The following is a 25,468-nucleotide window of genomic DNA, read 5'->3' as shown; positions in this document are numbered from 1 at the left end:
CTGCAGCACATCCCTCTGCTCCCCCACCAGCCTCCAGGATTTGCCATGACTGCCCACAGTACAGCACAACCCAGGGTCCCCACAGAAATGGGGCCTCCTGTGCACCCTCTTCCACAAGGGCAACGGGAGCTGCCCAGACAAAGCTTCACCCTTTGCTGAGGCTATGAAGTGTAAACAGCCTTAACTCACTTCCAGCACCACGCTGATATTTGGAGACTGCAGGAACATGCACATTCATCATCCAGTGTCACTCAAACTGCACCCATCTGCATTCTTCTTTCAGAAGAGTTTCCAAACCAGGATATTTTTAAAATTTTAGTTCATGTTGAATTCTACTTTAAAATAAATCCTGTATTTAATTTCATAGTTATTATTCATGTTATTTCATGACAGAGGTCAATAAAAACATTAAATATAACACATTGTACTAAGCCACGTCATAAGCATTATCAACAATGACATGTCAAATTAAGGCACATAAATACTCTCATTTTTAAGGGTGACTACTGGTACTTAGAACTCATGAAACTTCTTACTTTATTTTCTAGGTCAAAATATTTCGTTTTCCCCTCTGTAATGAGACTTATTGTTCTTTTTCAGATCAAACTATTTCTAAAATGAAGAACAGCTGCTTTCAATATCTTTGAGCTTCTAGTATTAAGCTAAAACAGCCTCTTTTAACTATGGGATCTTTCAGGGACTACAATTACTGATAAATAATGTAAGCCCTGTATGTTTTAGCTATATATAAAAGCACATTACATCAAACTAAAGTGCTCTGTTAGTCAATTTAAAGTTTCAAGTGCCTTCTAACATACTTAATTTCAAGAAAAATGCTAATATAACTATTTTCTGTCTATGGAAAGAAAACATAACATGTTGCAACTTCTAACACAAAACATTTCCATGTAAATCAGCTCCATGTCTGAGATAAAGAGTGGAAGAAGTTGAAAGAATCCAGTTTATTAGAAAAGGATACTTTAAATTTTGATTTAGTAACTTGGAACTAGTAAAAGTTGTTCATTTTTCCTCCACAGCAGGAAAGTTGCTAAAAGTTTCAAGTTTCTATGCAACTCTGCTTTTCCAATACTTTCAAGTTTTAATTTATTATTATCTAAGAGCAAGCTCCTAATATCAGATTTTTGCCAATAATGCTGCAGCCACAAGGAGGAACATTTTACACAAGAGAACAACACAGTGCCAGGGAGAGACCAGGAGTACCTGCTCAGACCAGAGTCATGCTCTGGCCACTGACAAATTTTCCATGGGCAAAGGAATTTCCAGAGCAAATAAGTTACTTACTGGACCTACACGTTTTCCCACTGCAGGCAATGATTTCCTTTTCAAAAGGTAGCTCATCACTCTCGATACCAAATGACATTCTGTAACCAGCTTCCCATCCAAGATATTGGCATAAGATTTTCATCACATTGCTTTCCTATCATGCAGCCTCAACAACACTGCCCTGGTGTTCCCAGGAAACCAGCTCCCTTGAGAAAAGGGGTTGGATGGAACAGTGAAGTCCCAATTCCTTTGCTCACCACAGGCTGTTGCTCTCTTCAGAGTTCTTTTGACTTGTTCCAGCAATATCAAAATGAGGATAAATAATTCCTGACTTGCAAACGTAGCTAATCAAAGCCCTACACATCCATTTTGACTAAGTGGAAGAGCACAGGCCTTCTCCTGGCCTCCTAAGCACAGAACACCCTTGGCACAGAGTGAAGAAATCACTGCCTAAGCAATGAGAAACCATTACGAATTTGTGGGCAAAGTAATGCATACAGACAGAACTGTGCTGAAGTTGAATTATACACATCAGACCACGGTTTTGTCTCTGGCATCTCTCATTATTTGGGACAACCCAGGAAAAACAAAGATCAAGGCAGAGAAGAGAAGGCTGAGCAGCATACACAACAGGAAGAAACAGCAGAGCATTTAGAGGAGGAGTTGTTTCAGCCAAAGCTGAAGGAGAACTGGTCCCTTTCTCCAGGCTCAGACACAAGCATTTCTAAGCACAGCCATCAACACCACAGATGACAGCCCTGCTCTGGGGACACCCTGCAGCTCCCAGGGGACAGCAGCCACATTGCTCCCAAACATACTCTATAACCACTCACACAGTGACCTCCACATGGCTTAGCCTGCAGTAAATCCTCATCAGCATTTACTCTGCGGAATTAAAGGATTACTTCACTAGAACTGCCTGAAATAAATACTCCAAAGACAACTTCTTTAATAGTTTAATAAATGAACAAACCCAGTTTAGTTGATGCATTCCTCAGAGCTGAACAAGATAAAGCATGGCCTCTTGTTGCCCTCTCTCAATCCCCATCAACCTCACCCCAGCATAGGCCAGAGCAGGCACCAGGCTCCCCCAGCCCCTCACCTGCCTTCCCACTGGGGCAGCACCCAACCTGTCTGCTGCTTTAGAGCACCAAGAACTCCCTTCTGCTTTAGCCAGCATCAGGCCCAAGAGCCAGGCTGCACATATTTCCATCAGCACACTACAGGTTGATCCCATAATCTTTCATTGCTGCAAGTAACCCTGCCAAGCTTTCATTTATTACAGGAGCCAGACAGCCCAGGAGAGCTAAGAAGCATGCAAGGAGGAACAGAAAGTTGGGCTCTTGCAGTCCAACTGCTATGAACACACAATGAATGTACATTAAACTAAGATCCAAGCTCATTTGGATTTTGTTTTTACATCCAAACCATTATAATGAAGTCTGAAAAAGTTCAAAGCATTATTTTTCCTTTAAACGAAGCATGGCTTATGTCTACATGCTTCCAGTACATCAGCTAAAAGCCCAACCAAGCCAACCTTTGGAATGCAGATATTCAGCACCATTACACTAGAGATTCCCACATTCCATAGTTTGTGTCACATTCAAGCAACACCAAAGAAGAACAGTGGAGAGATGTTACAATTTCTTCTTTAAGGAAAAGTGAATCTCACTACCCTTTTTGTTACCTGAAATGTACTTGTCCAGAAAGAAAAAACAATGCACCCCGTGGAGACACCTGAGCTGGGAATTCATTATTAAAATTCAGTTATTAGTGACCCCCTATCATTTTAACCAGCGTTTTCTTAATGCCATGACATAAGCTTCAGACCAGAACATAGTAACTCAGACGACCACTCAATACCAGTCAAATGCCTCGAGGCATTCCTAGGTACTTACAGAAGTTGAAGGAGGCAGAACAGCAATGTCCTATTCAAGGGGCTTTCTGCATGTTAACCATGGAGATCCTGCATCACTGGCCTCTTCTCTCTCATATACTTCTCTTGCCTAGAAGGCCAGAAGCTCCATGCTCATGTTTATTCCAGGCCAGCACAGGTGCACCTAAAGTTAAGATCACCACATTCAAATTAACACTACTTTATTATCTGTGACTAATGGAAATACACAAATTTCCCAACTATTGTAACACAACATAGGAAGGTTGTGACTTATGGCTTGAGCTGATGCCAGGAGCTAAGGAAATAACTAGGATCTCTAGGGATTTCATTTTGGCTCCTTCAGACAATGACCAAGCCCTGTGCCAGCTGTTACTAACAACAATCATCAACCCAGCCACAGCTACATCAACCATCTCCACCAAAGCTCAGAGATAACCCAAGCAGAAACCCACACACTCTCTCCCCCTATAAGAGAAGCCTACTTCTGGAGCCTTAAAAAAAACCACAGGAACTCTAATGAATTTAGTGGTACTCTCTCATACTTGCACCGTAATTACAGCATCTATATGCACACACAGGTATAAATTGTTATCAAAATTTTGGATAGTCTGCTTCTTCCCACAATCATCAGGACCTGTGTCATGGAAAAGATCCTTTGAAATACAGGGTAGTAAAACCAAAACACTTACAGTACAGCTTCAGGCACTTTTTCTGCAGCTACAGTCTTTTTTTAGCATTTATTCTTGGGCTGTTCCTTCAGTACATCTTCCAGCCAGTACAATATATCAGCATGGTCTTCATATAAACTTAAATTAAGAGAAAAAATAATTCCAAATCATTCGCAATAGCAGGAGGAAACATTTCATCTCCCTTACCAGGCTTCCACACAGACCACATAGAAGAAAAACTGTGAGGAGCCCATGTCATTTACTTTGTTTGCAATTTTGAAACAGGAGGAGTTTTGGCATCTGCTGCTAACAGCTCAAGTTCACAACCATTTGCAGTCCCCCTTGAGAAGTGTCAGGCAGTAGCTACAAAAATGTTCTGTGGGATCTTGGAGATTTCAGTACAGGTTACATATCGGTACTTTCATCACTTTTCATGAAGTGTTCTAAGTGTTAATAATGAAATCGGCCAGAGACTATTAAATACTGACTGAAGTGACAGCTCAACTATATTATTACAGTGTTTGCACAGCAATCATTCCACAGGTTAAGTTATTTTAGGATGAGTGGTGTTTAAATTAAATATAGTCCCCTGTGTTCTTGTTTCATTTAAAGTCTACCACAGACTGCCTGTCTCAACATTGTGCAGAGTCAGTAAGTTTTGCTGAGTCTCATTTGTTTGTTTTGCTTTTACCCCTTAGTATTCTTTTTACTAGGCAAGATGAGGAATTTGAAAGAGTCCTGCTGTAATATTTCACAGGCTTTCACAGCACAAACCACCGTAGAACATGAATGATGGTGGAAACCAGGCTTAAATAATTTAATCCAAATAGCACACACAAACTCTGCACACCATCTCAGCCAATCTAAGTTTCCAGCTTTTCCTACAAAAGTCGGTACCACATTAGACCAAAGTGAACAAGGACAGCAAATCCCAGGTCTATTCTATCCAGGTCTTCCTCTATAAGGACAGTCAGAGAGACTGCATTTAAGTCAGAAAGAACAGCTTCCACCTTTGCTATGCTATTAACATGCCTGTACAGAAGTACTTACCTACTCAAGAGCATTTTTCAGAGGCATATTATCTCCTTCAGACAATTTATGGCATTAATGAGATTTAACTAATAGCTTTCCTGAAAAGTGAGCAAACTGCAGTAGTTGTAATCCACCTATTTTCAACAGGGAAATATTTCAAGTCATAGTTTATACTCCACTTTCCCCAGTGGGTTGAAAACGCATAACAAACATTATCATTGTATCCATTATTAATACTTACTTAAGCACATTTTAATAAACACCACATACATATGCATATAAGTACATACTCTACATCAGCCTTTGAATGCTCATGGGAAGGTATTTCCCAGAGCACATACTGTTTCTGCTATGGCACCAAATACATTTACTGTTAGTTGTAGGGAAACCCAATTTGTAGGAGTAGAAACAGACCAGCACTGTAAGGCTGTAGAAGAACAAAGATGGAAATAAAGCAAGGAGTTAGGTGGAGGTCTGAAGGATGGTCCCCTCCCAAAAGCACTGCTTAAGAACAAGCACAGCCCACAGTGGCTGAGGAAGTCACAGTCAGTCAAAGAGCTTATTTAAATTTTAACATGAAATAACTATACTAAAGCTGGGGCAGATGGGGGAGAGAGAAGCAGCAGGATACTCTAACAACAATTTTCATTGCCATGAGAGCTATAGACAAAATAGAAACAATAAATAGGATAAAAATCTCACCCTAAGATCTGAAGATACTCCAGCAGTGCAGGGATCATGGCATTCAACTCAGCAAAGCCCAAGTTAGTCAAACCCCAGTACCAGTATTTTCTCAGCAACAGAACACAACCAAGATAATCCAACCCACACTCAGCACTATATCTGCATATCTATACAGCCACAGGAGAAAAAAAAAAAAAAAAACCAGAAAAAAAGAACACAAAACACTTCAAAAGAAACTTGCTTAGGAAACAGCTGTAGTATCTAAATGCACTTCAGCCCCTACTGCCTCTTTCAAAGGTACTCACCATCCAGAGCCTGACAGCCTCAGTGACATAAAACCATAATAACTTACCTGCCCATCCTGTGGGAAGGAGTCTACACAAAACTGATGCAAGCCCCTCACTCGTAGCAACTCCTATACTGCAGCCAAAGCCCCCACCTGCCCCCAGGCACAGGGAAAAGCCCCAGGCTGTGCCCATCCCAACCAATCAGGCTCTGGCCCAGCTCATTTGCTCATTGCAAACTGCTGGGCAATGGGAACAGCCCAAACAGCCCCAGCTGGGACCCAGGGCCATAAACCCATACCTGGAGCACCACAATACAACGGGGACTATCTTAAATGTCAGACAGCTGGGAACAAGAGCACTGCAAGTGAACACAGCTGAAATGGGTAAAGCAAAGTGCTGTGTCACAACATTTACCGAGGGAATAATTTTAAAGTACATTCTGATTTTTTTTTCCTTTTATGTCAAATTTCAGTGTGTGGATCTCTAAAGCGACTGTGTGGAGAGGGTATGTGGATGTTCCTGAAGGAGCAGAAGGCAGCAAGGAAGAGACAGCCCAGGAGATGCTGAGTGAGGGACACCAAACACAATCAGGAAGCTGAAAAATCTGTGGCATTTTAATACATGTTAAACCACCTATTCTATGGAAAAGGCTAGTCCTCCAACTCAACACAAATAGTGACTTAAAACAGACTTTTCACCTCCTTTTTGAAACACTGAACTATAGAAAGCTGGGCTTCGAGCAGTTGGGCAAGCATGACATAAATTATCAAAACAGCCACTTCACAATTACCTTAATTTGTATTTGCAGAATAGTAAAGCCTTTGGACATTATCTTTTAAAAAGATTTGTTTTCTGGAGGCTCCAAGTAACACCTTTGAAGGATTCTGCAGTTCTGAGCAGACAAGATCATCACTTCTAGAGCTAAACTCCTTTTAGCTTTCATGAGATGGAGGTCTCAAATCCCCAGATAACTGAAAATCTTCACACACATCACATGTTCCCAGAGTTTGCCATGCTAGTAATCCTGCTGAACACAGTAGCTCTCCCCCATCCCCCAGCGGAATATTATTTAAGTCATGTGTAGATATTCACAGGGTCAGAGGCCTGAGTAATAAAGAACTCATGGGATATACTGTAATAAAAACTGGAACTAGCAAATTCTTGCTTGAGTAGCATTTATGAAGATGTATTGTAAATATATGTAAACATTAAGTAATAAATGTTGTAAAATATCAGAATGTTACAGGCTTTAGCTGCTCCATGTGAAAAACATTTTACCTAAGATAGCTTTTAAAATAGTCCATGAATATCCATGCTTTGCCATCTGCTTTTGAATTGAATGATCCCTCGAAAGCAGCACCATAAATATTTCCACAAATGAGTGATCTGTTCACATTATATCCCCTAATGCTATCTTATGGCAGAGCAAACAAATAACTCACATGTCACATCACTGCACACAGCAACAATAAGGTGCACTCTGACTGGGTTTTAGCACATTACTAAGAACTGCATCACTGGTTGTCTCTGAGGATCTAACCTGGCTTTTTAGAGACATATTTCTTGACAGCCTGTCAAGAAAGGCTGGAGATGCACATTGAAGAAAGAATACCTTTAGCATCTCATTTTTTTTAAGACATGATGAATTCTAATCTGGGCTGAGTCTCAAAAAGATCTGAACAAAAGGATGAATAGGAAATAGCAAAAGAGGATTTACAAAGGTGGTATTATAAAATGAAGTCTTAAAGGCAGAATACGCAAAAGGAAATTTTTATGCATCAGTTATAAAATCTGCTAGTCTAGTCAATATTTTAAAATATAAGAAATTAATCTGCTACATTTAAACAATTGTTAGCTTTCTCAAAGTGCTCTCAACAGCTTCTTGGGAGACAATGAGAATTGTAGCAGCCAAGCAAACGCACACAGAAGGTTCACTGAAGTTCATTGACTGAAGAAAATATTTCCTGGTTGATGTTCACAAAACTCCAGGTCTCTGCTTGATCTTTCCAGCAATGGGCTCAGGCTGAAAAAGGGGTTCTGGCATGCTTTTGGCATTATTTTTTTTTTCTGTTTGGCATTGAGCAGATCAGTGTGTCCGGAGGAGAGAAGTGCTGAGCATGTTCACCCTCCCTTTGAGCTTTTGCTCTCCAAAGCCCCACTGTCAGTCAGCTTTGATGAAATCAGCAGCTTTGTCCTAGAAATGGGCTGGTTTGGGTCCCTACACAGAGGCAAGGAGAGCTTAAAATAGACCTTGTCCCTGGTGTGGCAAGGCCAGGGAGGTTTTCCAAGGCTCAGTACCAGCCAAGTGCTGTGGCACTTGCTGAGCCTGTTTGCAGCTCCCTAGTGGGAAGCTCTGTGGAAAACCCTGCTCCTTTTATTTTAAAGTAACTACTGAAGAAAGCCGTGGGGTGGGGAGTGATGTCAAATGCTAAAGGCAGATGAACAAAACCAGTCTGGTCTACACTTGACAACACATCACTTACTGATTTTTTATTTCAAAAATGAATGGATTAAAGCACTGCTTTAATAAAGCTCCTTTGTTTGTCAGAAATAAAACATAAAGCATTCAGAGACACAAGTGGGGAGATTATGAAGGAAGAGGAGTTAAAGTGCGTTTGATGCCGTTTTCCTTATAGAAGCCATTCTTGTGACAGCTGGCCTGGTCTTCCTGCCCTCCTAAAAGGAAAGAAATACTCCTGCAGATAGGTGGACAGTAAACAAAACTTCAACTAGGCTGATTGTTTCAGGAGACACACCCTATGATGAAGTAACCAACAGCACTGGCTGACTAACCTCAAAGCCGGTCTTTCCTGTGAGGAAAAACCTTTCCCTCTATGCTGCTGCTGAAGAGTGTCCTCTGGGGCTAACTGTGCCTGGCAATTAGGAGGCTGACTTTAACATCACAGCATTCAATGTTATATCTAACTTTGCCCTTGGGTCAACTGGTAACATCAAGGACATTATCTATTGGCTAACAAATAACAAAAAAGAGGCATGGTCGTAGAAATAATAATACTCATATAATGGCACAAAGACCTATAGGTTCTAAGAAAATTAAGAATACCAGATGTTACTGTTCTTTCCAGTTGCCATGCAACCACAGCCACCCTGCTATGCTTCACCTTCCTAATCTCCTTAACAGCTAACTCTAAAACAAGCACAATTAATTCCCCAATGAACAAGACAGGACATGACCCAGTCCCGTGGTTACAGGAGTACTTTGATTGTTTGTATATAAACACTAGAGAGATACAGCACACAGCATGGCACAGAGCTGGCATTTTGTACAACACAAGTCATTGTTGCAAACTATAAACTTTCCTATGAACAGGTTTTTACAACTACTCCTAACAGATATTCCTTATGCTGCTTAGGAGACAGGCTTTGCCAGTTCTCTAGCGATCCAGGCAGCCTCTTACCCTAGAAACCCAGACAGAAATGAGTGTGCTGTGCTTCAGCTGAGCAGCATGTAGATGCATTAGGACACACAGAGCCCACTTACGCCCTCTGACAAAAGCTTTATGAACAGTGACCATATTTTCCTTTTAAGAGCAATGTCTCAGGTAATCTGCTGTGTTGTGGTTTTTAAACAAATAGCTTCTGTACCATATGTATAAAAATATGACTATTATAACTGTGCTAAATCAGATCACTTCCATTATCAATAAAATGGATGTTGAACCATCACTTCTGCTTCTAACAAATATATGTGTATGCTTATAGATTTAGAGAAATTAATAACTACTCAAAAATCCCTTTGATTCTGATGTGGTTCTCATCTGCACCAGGCATAGACCCATGATAGTAATATTTCCACACTGCTTCCTGACACAGTGCAGAGCTGGTGAGCAGCCACAAAAATTATTCAATTAGCACTGAATATGAAGATATCCCAGGGTTCCTGATTCAGCATTTAAGATTGCATTGTAATGACTATAGATTGTACAAGTGACATGCCCATTTTGTGCAATGCCTTATTTCACAATATGAGAGAAAAAATACATGAAAGGAGAAAAAAGCTTTTCCATTTAATTTTCCGTGAATTCAAGCTTGGGGGAAAGCATGTATTTGCATATAAACTGTGTAAGAATAATAATGATGACATTTCATATTTCAAAAATTATACCTTTCTGATTTTTAAAGGTGTTTTTAAGTGATAAATACTACAGTTAAGCACATGATAGAGATGCTCTCAAGCATGTACAAGTGGTGAAAATTCTCTGTTCAACAGCTGTAGAAAATACCATATTGGAAAGAGCAACATATTTGGCTGTGCAATAGGGTAGTGTTAAATTCTTTTTCACAGCTCCTATGAATGTCCTATTCCCTCTCAAAACTTCTCATGATGGATTGCTATTCCTGCTTTCAGCCCATTGCCAGAAGTCACCAGATTTCCCAGGCCGACCTGCCCACTTTTGATATACAGACCTTGACAATATGCAAAAGCCAGGAAAGAATTAAACAGCTGCGTGTGCCAGGGCCTCATCTTCAGAATTACAAAATTATATGTTGGTTAGAGCACCAAGAGCACACCTATGCCTGGAACTCTTCTTCCACAGATTTCCTCCAACGGCTTTCATGCATGGTTGGAAATGCAGCACTGTAGCCTGTTGTGTTGGCTGATGAAGGGAAGAGCAGAACTGACTGGTTACTTCCAAAAATATCAATAAGTGGATGGTTACCTGTCAGTCTGGGGCTTTTGAGATGGAGGCTGATAGGAAGCAAGTTAGCATGGGCAGAGATGTTAGAATTTAGTTGGTCTGACAGGGAGCAGCATCTGAACTATGCTGTGTGTAAGTCAAATAGATCTTACCCTTGGCTTCATGGCATGAGTATGTATTTGTCCAAATTACGGTTCCATGAGTTCATCAGGTTTTAGTGTTTGCCAGTTTTCACGCACTGTTATTCAAAGCAAGGTTGACAGAAATAAAATCACATGCTGTCTGCATAAAAACCTCTGCATAGCTATATTCTAGAGCCAACTCACACTTCAAAGTCAGAAATTATCATCTTAGGCTATAACTTTTCACAGCAGCAAGCACTAGTGCCATGATTTCCTATTACTGTTTCTCAAGCACATGGAAACATACAAAGGGATTTTTCAGTGTCACACAAACTAGTACACAAATCAGTTAAAACAATATTTTAACATTTTGATTGCATTCTTAGATTATTAATTGCTAGTCCAGCCCTCCTTATATTTTCCCATCTTCTCATTATCTTGTTTTTACAGTGGATGATAAGGGCAAAAGACAGACAAATCTGAATGGTATTGTAGCCAGAGGGACATTTAAAATATTGCTCTGCATCTGGGAAACAGGTTTAATTACTGGTGCTGTCAAAGTGCTTTAAATGTAAACAGGTTTCCTGATGGATCACATTTGCTTACTGAGAACTATCATCATCCCAAACACAATCCACTTTATGGTAGGCTTAAAATGCAGGTATCATAAATTAGAGCAATGAAGCTTTTATTATTAAAGATGCTTCATCTGCTTTTAATGCCTCAAATTATAGAAACTATAACAAGCCTTCACATTAAAATTTAAATAGGATTAAGAGACTAAAATTCTCTATAAAATAAGTGTGATAGGCCTGATACTTTCTGAGTTGGTACAGACATAGGAGGAAGGCAACTCCTACTTCATTCTTTTGGGCAGCTTGGAATTGGTGTGGCTGTCGGTGTGTATTAAAGAGACTGAGAGTGCCCTAACCTGTACGCAGGCAGTCTTTGCTGTACCAAGGGAACACTGGGAATACTCAGCCATTCCTTGTCTGTCAGCTGGTGCTGCTCTCTCTGGAGGCACCACAGAGCTCTCTGCCCCTGCCCACTGCCCTGCACCTCAGAACAGGCAGCACTCCTCCTCTTTACCTACTCCAAAAGAGGATTCACCACAAAAATACCTGCACGTGAATTCAGAGATGATTCTGATCTCTCTGTTGTATTTGATTTACGTAAGCATCTTATCCTATTCACGTTTCTCCTGGTAATAACTTCTGAGAGCAGGTTTCATATTAAGCAGTGTTTGTCAAAAGCAGATTTAAAATCTGTAATTATAACATCTGCTTCCACAACATATTTATATTCTGCTCATCCATTCAAGATACAGAAACACGGATCTTATTTGACCAAGCACCATTAGATAACGAAGGTCTGCTTTCAGATCTGCATATTACCTCAGAATTTAAAGGAAAAAAAATTAAAATAAATTAAATTATTTCACGTAGGTGGTACATGAAAGAGGAACCTCAATTCATCTTATAAATTATTCATGTTGAATTATTCACTTGACTCATATAGAGACAAAGAAGGTGCTTTTTTATACTATAAAATCTACTCAGACTTAAAACCTGCATTAATACGAAGTAATGTGTGATTATAGTTTGAGATGTACTTTTAAATAATTTTTGTGAAATCTGACTTTTACTGAGGAAACTTTATAAGTGTGCACCCTGTTTCCTGGTAAGAGCAATCACATGGAAAGCATGCAAGTGAAATGCAGAATTCAAGAAACACTAAACATCATACAACTTGTTAGCCCAAAGTTTTTTCATTCTTTTGAGGGATGAAACAAACAAGAAAAGTCTAAAACTCTAAGGGCATTCCTCAAGATTTCCGATTTCTGTGGTGAGACCACAACCTTCTCTGTGTGTACCACAGCAGGCTTTAGGAACTCTTTGCATTTTTGGTAATATTTAGTAGTTCAGACTCAGAAGATCCTTTTGCCAAATTATGGAAAGTCAAAGCCCTGATCCTTCCATCCTTTAATCATGTTAACAATGGAACTGTGAACATTCCCACTGATTTATTACCAGATTTATAGTTCAGGTGAGTGAAAATACATACATACCTGCATGTTAGCAGGCTTAGAAGCACAGGATGGAAACTTCTAGTCAAACAAGGCCAGTATTCCAACACTGAAACACTACTGTCAATCAATGCCTTACTGAAAAGGAGTTCTGAATTCAAAACAATCCTTTTCTTAGTAGAAATCTCTTCCAGAGCTTCACTACTATAAGAATTTGGAACATTTTCCCCTTATTCTCTTCTATATTCATTCATATTTGTACCAGTTTGGCCTGGTAGGATCAGGATGTTAGGATCAGGACTGAACTTGAAGATGCTCTAAGTTCGTTTAATACCTCATTTTCTTATCTGAGATCCAGTGCCACACATCTCACACTTGACTAAACCCCCCTGTATCAGTGAAAACTCATCTCCAATAACTAAAATCCTTTGCTGATCAAACATAACTCTGCTAAATGAGAGAAACTGAAGTATTCAGCAGCTCTAGAAACCTATTCACACCTAATAGCACAGACTGGAGAGATGTACTAACAGCTTGCTACCTCCCTACCACACACACACCAATTAGTTCCCACGATGATTTTGTATTTTAGGGCCATTATTAACACTAGAAAAACTGGATAGCTGCTGAAGCCATCTAGATGGTGGGATGGGATGGGACATAATAACCTTTCTGTAGTGATGACAGCAATAAACCCTTCCAAATTTACAGGATCATTGTCATATTTTGTGTTTCCCAGGAAGATTCTGGCCCACCAACTCAACAGTCAGAGACCAATGTCCTCTCTCCAGTGAACAGCATGTCAATGTGATATTGCTGGGCATGGTATGGGCTCCTCTTGGTCCAGTTTTTTAAATCACCAATAGCTAGCCCTGGCAGCTAACAACAGATTATACCACACCATGCACAATGTTACCCATGGTCTGCCACTAGACTTTTATGCTAACAGAGTCCATGTTTCCTGAGGAAATAGAAGCTAAAATCCAGTATTTTATGAATGAAGGGAAAAAGAAACTTTAGCCATGTACAGTCACACTTCATTGCAATAGTAGGATTGTCACTAAGAAGAAGATTGATAAATTGATGCAAAAGAAAGCTGATATGCAAAGTGGTGCCCAGACCTCTTCAACAGGATGTCAGCTATTTCATTCAGTTCCCTGTATTTTATTTAGAGTGATATAAATTTTGTTCTGAAGATACTTTTCTGCTTCAACTTATGAATAACTGCAAGATCTAAAATAGTATATTTTTAAAATTCATTAATATTAATAGGTTTGAATTTCATTCAGAGAATTTAGAGCACCAGTTATTTACAATGAAATAACATAAATCAGTAGGATAAAAATCGTTAAGTAATGACACTATTGTATTAATTTATTACCTCATCCAATACTAACAGAGACATAGCTCAGAATCAGAAACTCATCAAGGAGTTTTTATTTTGAGTCCTAACCAGATAACCTTCAGTCTTTAAACAGTACTTTTACTTAAAAGCATGCTTTTTAGAAATGGTATGCATTAGAATTGGCAATTAGAATTTTAATTATAATGCAGTCTTAGCATAATTTGTCTCACATTGCCTTCTTCTTTCTGTCAAGAAATCTGCATCTTTTTCCCTTTCAGATATATTTCTATGAATTACTATGAATTGAAACTACAAAGTGTTTTTCACTTTATTCTTACCTTTCAACTTTTAATCCAAAGAAATAAATGCACTTGCAAATTATTTTTCCTTCAATAGACACGTATTAGAGAGAGACTTAAGATGCTAAGTTTGCATCTGCAGCTTCATTTTCTTTATAGACACTAGGAAAACAACCAATGATCTGTATGATTTTGGAAAAGAAACAACTTCATGACAATTAAGAAGACTATTTAAATCACTTGTAAAAAAATTTCTTCCAGTGAAAGATTATTAAAATTGTCCACTCTTGAAGATCCAAAATGCAGCTATGAGATCCATAGCTGATCATCTCCTAATCCAAACAAGACAAAGCAGAGAGCAGGAAGTTCTGTGCCTCTGCTCCTTTCCTGCAGCTAAGCAGCCACTCTGCTCCTTCTAAAAGTAATCAAAAGGGATTTGGACATTGTTAGCAGATAGACATAGAACTGTCATCAAAATATTAAAACATAGAATATAAATGTAGTACAATCTGAGAAAGTCTAGCCTTAAAAAGTCAGCTTTTATCCTTCAGTTAATTAATTCTGGAGAAAATTTTTGATCAAATCTCATCTTTAACCTTGCTGTCAGCTGGTGAATTGGCCTGTTTTTCTCAAGTGGGTGTTGGCTGATAGCAATGTCTTATCTTATGTCATACATCTTCAAAGACTTCTGTTTTTTAAAAGAAGACTTACATTGGGAAAGGACAGGAGGTCTTTTGAAATTACAGTACAATGCATATATTTAACTTTGCTTGTAAGATGTTTCAAGATGTGTGTGCTCCATAATGTGCCTCTCATGAAAAGTTTTTTTGATTTATCATCGAAGCAGCAACTTGAATGTCCTTTTCAGAAAGGACAGCGTTTTGTAGAACAAATGGTTTCATAAATACCAAGAAAATTCATTATTTTTGTGTTCTTAACCCAAAACTTTTATATTTTTGGGGGGAAGGAGAGGGAGAGGATAGGAAAATACTGATCAGCTAGCACTTATTACTGAAAAGAAAGAATTACTTTTGCTACTGTGAGAGGGACAATAGCAAAATAGCTCTTGCAACTACTTCCTAAAATGATTCAGAATTACACTGCAGCACTGCACACTGAAAAGTTGTTTCTATACTAAACATCAACTTGGACATGCTCACATTTTTTGGAGTGAAAACAACTATGCATTTTTCTCTAGAGGACTGTGTTGTGGGAACATTCGCGTTACAAACGTGACACAGGATTTCATGTTCTTTGGGTGCTTGCTGGAAACTGACTCTTTACCCTAGGTTTGAAATTTATTATGTATTAATTGCAGCTTTTTGTTTACACAGAGAATTGCAGGCTATCTAGTACTTACATTTTTGCTAAGAAAAATCTGGGAATGTGAAACACTGACTTTGCCAGTGTCGCCTTTACTAAGACACAGAAATGCAAAAAAAACCCATGCAAACTGCTCTGGCTGTGACTACTCAAAAATAGAAACTTAGACCAGGTACAAATTCCAGAATAGATATTTTTATAACCACATTAGGTATAGAAGCCAGATTTCTTGTATTTTGGTGAGTGCTGAATATGATCCTCTCTTCGGTCCTTGCTGTCAAACAGCAGAATGTTAAAACACCATTAGAAAACCCAGATATCCATCTCCATCATATTTGCTGCATTGCTGCTACCTACCCTAACCCTTCCAGTTAAGCTTAGGAAGTTGGTTGCAGAATAAACCTATTTTAAAATTTGCCATAAGTTTTATTCTAATAAAAGATTAAACCTTTTTTTCTTGGTGCAAATGAAATACAGTATCTGAAAGGATATTTTCTGAGTGACAGCTGAAAATCCATTATCTGTAACATGTGCAGCAGAAATATCATATCCATGCTCAACACAGCATTAAGGGCCTGAGAAAAATCTATCCAGTTCAGTGACCTATTATCCATGCTATTTGACTGGATGCAGCCAACACTCTTTCATTTGGATAAAACTCAGCTTTAAACATTTTAAGATGTCTTTCCCCTTTTAAGGGAAATACAAAAGATATGCTGTACTACAGTTGTATATCATGCTAAAATGGTATGGTGTGAATCATTCAATATGCATTGCAAAAAAAAAATCTGTTCTCTATACATCAAGGGAATGAGTACTTAAGAATGGTGAAAAAATGGAACCTGCAAAGTACTTTAACACCTGAAATGGAAACATTAAGGTGCACAGTTTTGAAACATAGCAGCACTTTAAATACAGAAAGGAACATTGTGGAATGTCAAAAGTCCCCACACATGTTTTCAACCCACATTTCTGTCAGTATGAATGTCGTGATGGACACATATGTCTGCACCTTAAAGTTTTAGTCCCTCTATTCCTTTGTTTGTAACATAACACCTCTGCACAGAAACAGCCCATATAGGAAACAGGACAATTTCTCACACTCTTTTAGTTCAGGGTTTCTACTGCCTTTTTTCTTGAGTCATTGGTCTGCCTGGATCTGAGCAGGCTCAGCTGGGGGCTGCTCTGAAGGAGCAGAGGGCCAGCCCTGCAGAGCACTCTCACTTTAGCAGCATTATTTGCTCAGTTGTGTACAGCAGCAGCTTGTCCTCTGACAGACAGCAACTCTGCAGGTTTTGTTGACTGTGTCTACAGGGAAAAAATCCCAAATCGTGATGGTTTTGGCTGAAGTCATATTGGAAGGAGCCCAGTTATTCCTCTTCTCTCCCCTACTGAGACTGGCAATGTGCACTTTAGGAAAGTGCTGTCCTTGTACAATGGACATGGACATTGTAGCAGTTATTAGACAGAATCCAGAATACAATTTTGGCAGTGTGCTGTATTGATTGTGGATGAACTTCAATGGTACCTATGAAGATGTCTTCACAACGGACTGCTTCCCATTGTGTAGGATAAGACCATTCACAGTTAAAAGCTGTTTCTTCATCTGTCCTGAGAAGCCAGAATTGTGGAGTCACTCGTCCACCCACTAAAATCAAACTGAAATTATGTCTAAAACTTTTCCACAGCCATAGGCTGTTAATGACTGCAGTGTTCACAAGAAGTCTACTTTTACATTCTATTCTTTATGGCAATATATACCAATAAGATTTGCACCACTCCACCCAGACCTTCAGCTTTTAAGACACACTTTTCAAGCCATAAAACCTATGGGTAAATTTTTCAGTGGGTGGGAGCATAGTGAAAAGGAGATTAATAGGAGAAGAAAGACAAACAGGTTGCAAAAGGGATTTAAAGGATGAGAATCTCAACAAGGATATAGAACCATAGAAACTCCCTTAAAATTTCCATTTAAAATGTTAATAAAGGATATTAAGTACAGAAGTGTCCTGAGGGAACAAGACAGATGCAAATATTAAGAACAAAGTAGTAGCTAACCTTCAAGTTTTGGATTAACATGTGCTATGAGTCAAGAAAGTCCACGAAAGCCCATCAACTACAGTCTCTACTCCTTCCTTTCTCCAGGTCCACATAGCAAAGAACAATTTAATACTCAGGCTAAGAGGCTTAAGTATTGGCTTTTACACAATCTTACTGCTCTACTGTCACCAGGGCTACAGCTATGACTATTGTTACTAACAGTCAAGTTCAGCTTTTGCTGAGTACTTTGAAGTATTTAGGCAGACAATGCAATTAAACATAACAATAGGATTCAAGGCCAACATTATATAAACAGATTATATAATATTTGGTGGATATGACAGAAGAATGGAATGGTAAAGCAGAAAGCCAGAAGTGACTACTACTAGATATCTTTGTTCAGTTAAAAAGCAATTTCTGATTGGAATGTAAACAATACTGCAATAGAATTATTTTTATTTACCCCAAAGAGAAGGAAAAAAAAGAGTAAGTTCAAGTAAAAAATCCTGTAAAATTAATTTTCTTCTGATGGTATGTAATGCTTTTTGTAACTAAATGTCAAAGCACTGGAGAGTTCACTATCACTATCATATTCATTTTATAGACATGGAAATTGAGTTACATGATCAGAACAAGTAGGTTACAAAAAATATGTATCCAAGAAATTGCCAACACTCAAGAACAGATTGTGGAACCAGCAGGCAAATGGATATAAAGAAGAGAGGGAGTGCACATGTAAGCCATACTAAGCACCCACATGGTTGCTATTTGTCTATTATCCTCCACACATAATGATCTGTCTTAAAGCAAAAAGGTAGTCATACTAATCTCTATCTGTTTCTTATTGCCCATAATTGTTTTCCTTTCTTTGATAAAACAGATTTAAATTACCGCTGCATTGTCAGATTATGTTTCTCTGGCCTATTTTATCAAATGCATCAGCTAAATGAGTGTCAGGTGACAATTTTACCTGGTTGGATTTAATGTGACTGTCAGACATATAGGCCATTTCACCAGTGCATCCATTAGTATGGACCACCATTCCAAATTCCCAAATAGCTGACAATAGCAATCCAAAAGGTATATTTTCAGTTCAGCAAACTTGCTATCATCACTTCTGATTTTTTGTTATGCAAACCCAATGGCATTCAGTATTCCTGTACAGTTGATAATTACTAATTATGGAAGGAAAAGTTATCTGATTGTCAAGCGTGGAATCAAATGAATTGAAAATATTCCATCAAGCATTTAGGAAAGTGCAGGAAAAAGATGTACTAAAATTAACAATGAACGCGCTCTTTGCACTGAAAGATCATTGGAAGAAGCAAATCACACAAAATTCAGATCCTTATTGCTTAATCATCTCACATTTCATTACCTACAGCTGCCAATTGTCTTGTGCAATGTGAATTGCTTTTCCTAATGAAAAAAATCATAGGCTAGAAATCAGTTTCACTAAGATGCAGTGTTAGAATGCAAATATTAATTTCTGAATTAATTCATGACAGAGGGCTTGGCCAACCTGAGCTAATCACACCCCTGGGGTCCTCTAATCCTCTAAAGCTGATTATCTCATGATTGTCACACCCACTGGGAGTTGCCTTTGTCATTAGCAAATTCAAACCGTAGTTTGAAAAAAAACCAACTTGTTTTGATGCAAAGGTTGGGAAGTGAATAGCAGCTCCAGCTCTAATCCTTTGGCTGGCTGACAGGAGGAAATGTACTGTAGTATGTGTCATTGCTCCCTCAGAATCACTACGATTGAGGAAGAACAAACAGCTACCAAGTCAGGAGGCAATGTTATATACTGATAAGACAGGTTTGTCCCTCCAAACTTAAAGCAAATATCAGTAATAAATACATGCTATTATCTCTTTTTTCCCCATTCATTATTTTCTGAGTTTGTTTTGAAGGCAAATTAGCATCAAGACATGAAGATATTTGTGCAAAAAAATTGTGAATATGGTTGTAGAACATGAATTTCATTACGTCCTCGACAAAACCTGTATTCTATCAAGACTGCACAAGCTGCAGACGGAGCAGATAAATTCACAAGATGCATGTGAAACAACTGGAAGTGAACAGATGACATCTGTCTCCAGCAGATACTTCTTAATTCTATTTACTAGATTTCATCAGAAGAGACCTAAAGTCAAAGATTAAAGCACACTGCTGGGGCATATACACATACACAGCCCCATTGTGAAGGAGTTTCTCCATGAGAGAGATAATTTTAGTTGTGTTCTGTGAAATTCATGTTGTACAAACACTATAAAATTTGAATCTGTGTCAAGCTGCAAAATTGTGCAGGGAAGCTGGCACTGAGGGTATGATTTCAATTATTCATCACAGTTGTTCAATTTGCATTGTTTTTGTGCCTGCATTTCCAAGCTGCTGGAATTTGCTTGATACATTAGCTGTCTAACCACTGTATTTAAGTGCAAGATAGTAGCTTTTCACTCCCTAATCCAAACACTACTTGTGTCTCATTTGAACTGTTTACATTTCTCATAATGACTCTGTATTTGTGGGATTCTTTTTTCTAACTGTTTGTTTTAAATAAAAGGCAATAACTGTAGATGGGCAGAGGTGTACCTTCACTTGCAGGTATGGGATACATGTATGAATGTAAAATCTATTAACTTTTGCAGCTGATATATGAGAACACTGCTGGTACTTTTTTTGCAATTCTTAGAAATGCTAGTTTGGCATGTTTATTTTGAATCTATACATGCATTTAAGGTTTCATTCAGCTGTAGTGTCCAAACTATACTGCAATATGCAGTGAATCTTGCTTAGTGAGATTCACACTGATCTCCTGAAGTTTGCATTAAGAGATTTTTGGAGGGTGCAATAAAAGGTATGTCTCGAGAAAACATGTAACATGATGTGGAATGTGCATAGTGTGGCTCATGATGTTCCAGTGATATAAAGAAGTGCAAGATCTGCTGTAAAAGTTTGTGTGTGGTTTGCAATTAATTTTGCATGCAACCTGAAACTTAGGCTACTAAATGTGCGTTCCTTCTTGAATGAGCTGAGAAATTTTTATCAGGCAAGTTAAAATCTATTTCACCTCACACTTGATGATCTGTTCTCTGTCTATTGGTACTGCATGCACGCTGGAATTCATGTGAACATTTGTACTTCCCTCAGGTGTGCTGTAGGGCCTGTATTCAATGGCCCACATTGGATATGCATGCTGAGAAATCCGAGCTGCACAATGAGAAATTTGCACTGAGTTTGCTTTGAAGGCACCACTTATGCCTCTCACAAGGTACTCACAACATGTATGTTCTATGAAATTTTCACTGTAAACAGGACATCAAATGTTACCAAAACAAAGGTAGCACTGTAGTAAAATTGTGCTAAGTACACAAAGACACAGATGCACACACAGCCAATAAGGTCTTGAAGGTATTACGGAATTTTACCAAAACTACCTACAGTGGTAGCAAGATTTTTCCTCAAAACTTCCTTATTCTGCATGAAATTGGAAATGTTTTTTCACATAAAATATTTTAGACATAATTTTGTTATAAGCTTGTAAATGGCTTGACAATCATAACGAAAGTTTTATAAACTGAGTTTATTCTGGAATTTTTTTTCTATTATAATTTCAAAACCAGTGCTGTCAATCTCCTCAAGTCTTTATATACATGCTATTTTAATGCAGCCCCAGCTCCCTCTTGCAAACACACATGGAATCCTTTAAACTTTAAGTAAATTACTCATGTTAAAACTTAAAAGCAAGAACTGTAATCCAAGGCTTTATGCACATGGACCAAATAAAAACCAGCCACCACCGGCCACAGGAAACTTATTTGTTTAAATTGTTTTACAGTGACAGAAAACCTTCTACGCTGGAAATGATGGAGAAATACAAAATACTAAATTCTCAGAATTAAAAGTCGTATCTCTCAAGCAAGTTGTCCATCTATTCAAAATGATTATTTTAAGAGGCTGCTTTGCCATGGATTTTATAGGGCAAGCTAAAAAAAAAAGCTGAAAAATTCTAAATCTCTAAGATCATGTAAGAAACTGGTAAAGGAGTGTATGCATAATCAGAATTTAAAATAATGTCTATTTTTCCTTACATAGCAATTTGATGGGTTTATTTGTTAAAAGTTACATATCTGAAGCAAACTATTCTTTATTGCATCTTAATATGCTGTGAAATTCTCACGGGAAATGAGGATATCTAAATTATTGCCAAATGACAGTGAAAACAATTGAGCTGTAAGAACTGAATTTACTATTGTAGTGGTGAACCCAAGTCTCTCACTGTACTTGCCAGTGATTTAATTCTTCAGCTTTTATTGTAAAAATTAATACTTTTCTGATTGCTCTAGAATTTAAATCATCGAACTATTTTGATCATTAAGCTTGTAAATCTCTTGGAAATTTTTCAAAATATCCTGATGCAAGATTATTCTGGAGAGTGTAGAATGTGTGTGTGCAAGCACACATGCTTGTGTGTGAACATATATTCCTGGATGTGTCATCAACAAAATGAACCCTCTGCCTTTTGAAGTATGACTGAGCTTTTCACAATGTAACTCTAGAGCAGGGAAGAGAAATGGCATTTTTAAAAACCCTCTCACTTCTTTTGAAAGCTGTGTATAAACCAATAATTTAGCAGGGAGAGATGAAAGAATTTTGATAGATAGGACAAGTTTGGGCAAAACCCCTTTTTTTTTACAGATTTTTTTTAAAAAAACAAAACTTTTCCCAACATCATTGCAGCACTGCGTCACCTGTTTTGTATCCGAGACAAGTGATCCGAAACATCTCTAACAGTCCATGGGCAAGCATGCAGAGATGGATACAATGTTCAGCTGTGACATGTCCCATTTCCTGACACCATGCCTCATGTAGAGAAAAGTCTTGTGATGAAATTGAAACATGTCTGCCCTGTAGCAGACTGCATGAGTCAAATGGAAATCAGGTGGTAAAAACATCTTTTAAACCTGTGAATACACTAGTTTTATTTACTTACATTTATTGTGGCAAAACAGAGGCCTCGCCAGAAATCAGGCTCACTCTGTGTAAGAAACACATTCCCTTGGCTAGGAGAGGGAGAGCTTGATAGCTTATATTGCATATTCTGTAGACAGTTATGTGGACCCTATTGGCTTCTATAATATTTTGAAAATGCATTCACAATAATATTCTATTTCCATGCTAGTAATGTCAGTGGGAGTCCTGGTAGTATGCTATTTAGGCACACTGAGAAAATAATAGGATTTACAATAGCTGGCAATTTGTTTTCTACTGCCACAATGTCTGCTTTTGTTACAGTCTTTGTAGCTCTTAGAAATTTCTTTCTGGCTATTCTGTTCATCTTTTCCACAGAAACATTTTTTCTGTGCGAAACACTTCAGTATGAATTGGAGTGGGTTTGCTGCCATGAGTTTTTATTACTAGAACTAATACAAATAGTGCAAATGTTTTTTCCAGAAATAGTCATTCACATTTTTAATGTCTGTGGTGCTGATGGATGGTCTCACCAGCAGTACTTGCATGCTATTTCAGAAGGCAGAGAATATTGCCAAATCCTGGCAGCGTGCTTATTGGCTATCCTTTTGTCCTTAATCACTTCCAATTATTGGAGAGAACCAAGCCTCAAGGTCTTCCTTTACCTATTGCCAGGCCATTTTGAGGATTTTTTTTTCATATATGATAAAATAAAAAGGGGGGTGGAGGAAGAAATAGTATTTGTTTGCCACATCTTAAATAGAGAATTGTAGTCCTGAACTTCTTTTTGAAAGTCCAGTCCAATCCCATAGCAAACTGACTGTTGCTCTGGTCACCTGCTACACAAGGATAATAGTAATTAACTTTTTAATTGCTAGCCATTTTCTTCAGATTAATCAGTCAGAGCTGTCTTTCAATATAAATGCGTGACAGAATTCAATCCAACACTAGGATCCAGAGATCTAGCTAGTCTCAAACCCAGACCTATCCAACTCCATCCCCTGACCAAAAGATGCTTTCAGCCAGTGCCTGAATCCTAAAGGTGTGTTTCATTCCATGGCTTTGTCATCTGACTCAGCAGCCAATTTTTTCCTGATGGACAGGGATGAGTCCAGAAGAACCCAAACAACCGAGTGTAAGGCTAGACTCAGGGTCAGCCTAGTCAGATGGGGTTTTGGAGGCTCCTAACTGGGCCAGCATCACGGGACACAGCCTTTGGTCCCAAGGCTGGGCTCCAGACAGGGGCCCGATGGCAGAGTCTCACAAGTGCCCACTGTGCACTAGGGAAAATGCATTTAAATATTCTGTCTTTCCACACTCAAGAAGATAGAAACACATTTAGTAAAAGATGATTATTAGAAGTTAATTTGCTGTATTTTTTTCTGCCAAATTACCAATTAATGTAGCTGGAAAGAAATATTTTACAGATGTATAATCAAGCCCTGAAAGGAGTTAGAGCTTCAATTGGAGCCTCTAACTATTAATGTATTAAATTATCATGATCTATCTTCAGCTGATTATATCAAGCACTCTTCTAGAATTTGAGGAAGTAGTAATAAATTAAATGATAAATTACTATTGATTATTTTTAACTTATTATCCTCTAGATTTTGATATGAATATTGCCAGCTGATGCTGAGATATGGTGAACATAGGCAATGGTTTCAAACAGATACTTCTGCATAATAATTGTGTATCAGGGTTGCATTTTTCTCTATGGTCCATTGCTAGGTCATGATGATTTATGCAATCCTTTTTAGGCATGAATGTTTGCAAATGTACACAATAGCAAGTTCCCTTCAGATGGAGAAAGAGAGCTAACCATAAGGCTTTTATTTAATTTTGTTTATCCAAAACTGCTATCAACAGTAAGCTTTATTTAATGCAGAAAATTACTAGAATAGCTAGTAGGTTCTATAATGCCTAAAAAGTAATATTTGTATTAATACATTAATTCTAATAAGTATATAATTTCTTATTAATTTTTGGCATAATAAATGCAATTATTTTACAGTACATAAGGGTAATCTATTAGTTGTTACATAACTCCATTTCCTTTCAGACAGCTCCCTGAAGTTTTGTCTCCCAATTAAAGAAATATTCCTGAATGCATTTTTAAAAGAGTCACAGGTCAAACTTTCTAAAAAGACCATATGAAAACTGACATTTGAAAGTGTCCAGCTACATGATTCTGTTTTCCTTTGCAAATTCAGCCTGGAAATATAATCACAAATCTAGGTTTCACAGCTTAGTTGAAAAATACCTTTGCATCCTATTTATTCTAAGCTGTCCATATAATCAGCTTTTAATAGGGAGAGAGTAGCAGATGCAGAAGATTATTCTGTCTTGAGAATATCCATATAAAACAGAGATGAAATAATGGAGAAAAATACACTTTCCATATGTATGTCCAGATGAATATTTGTATCTTCCTAAATTTTAGTAAATATTCAGAAACTGCAGATACAAAGACTATACAAAAAGGTGGAAGTAAATGCACTGCAATGTCATGTAGAAGTATTAAAATTTCCCCAAAGTAAGGCAAAAATAGAACTGAATATAATTAGTAACCTTTGGATTTTATAAAAGGAAATATCTGAAATATTACTTAATTTCATGGAGAAAGCAGCATAATAAAAAAAACTCCATGAAAAAAGGAAATACCCAAGGCAGCAGAATACAACTCTGAAAAACTTTATCTGAATTATTATTATTAACCAGCAATGTTAATATTTAGAAATCTCTTAAGATAATTCTAAACAGTAAGCATCAAAAACCACCAGAAATCCTTCCTTGGTCCCCCTGCCAGGCCTTGGTTGCAAAGAT

At 38.0% G+C, this 25,468-nt stretch overlaps 1 long non-coding RNA gene across 3 annotated transcripts in view; it reads right to left on the bottom strand.

The window, feature by feature from the left end:
* Window positions 1-25,468, bottom strand: part of LOC148223186 (uncharacterized) — a 203,882-nt gene that overhangs the window by 160,563 nt on the left and 17,851 nt on the right. For all 3 annotated transcript variants that reach the window (XR_015804812.1, XR_015804813.1, XR_015804811.1), the window contains 2 exons: window positions 3,871-3,987; window positions 3,183-3,344 (listed from right to left, as the gene is read on the bottom strand). This is a non-coding gene — a long non-coding RNA (uncharacterized LOC148223186). The remainder of the gene's footprint in view (window positions 1-3,182; window positions 3,345-3,870; window positions 3,988-25,468) is intronic.

The sequence above is a fragment of the Sturnus vulgaris genome, chromosome 7, assembly GCF_052056855.1.
Source record: "Sturnus vulgaris isolate bStuVul1 chromosome 7, bStuVul1.hap1, whole genome shotgun sequence".
NCBI lineage: Eukaryota > Metazoa > Chordata > Aves > Passeriformes > Sturnidae > Sturnus > Sturnus vulgaris.
Note: the sequence above shows the minus strand (reverse complement) of the source record. Positions and strands in the feature narration are given on the sequence as shown.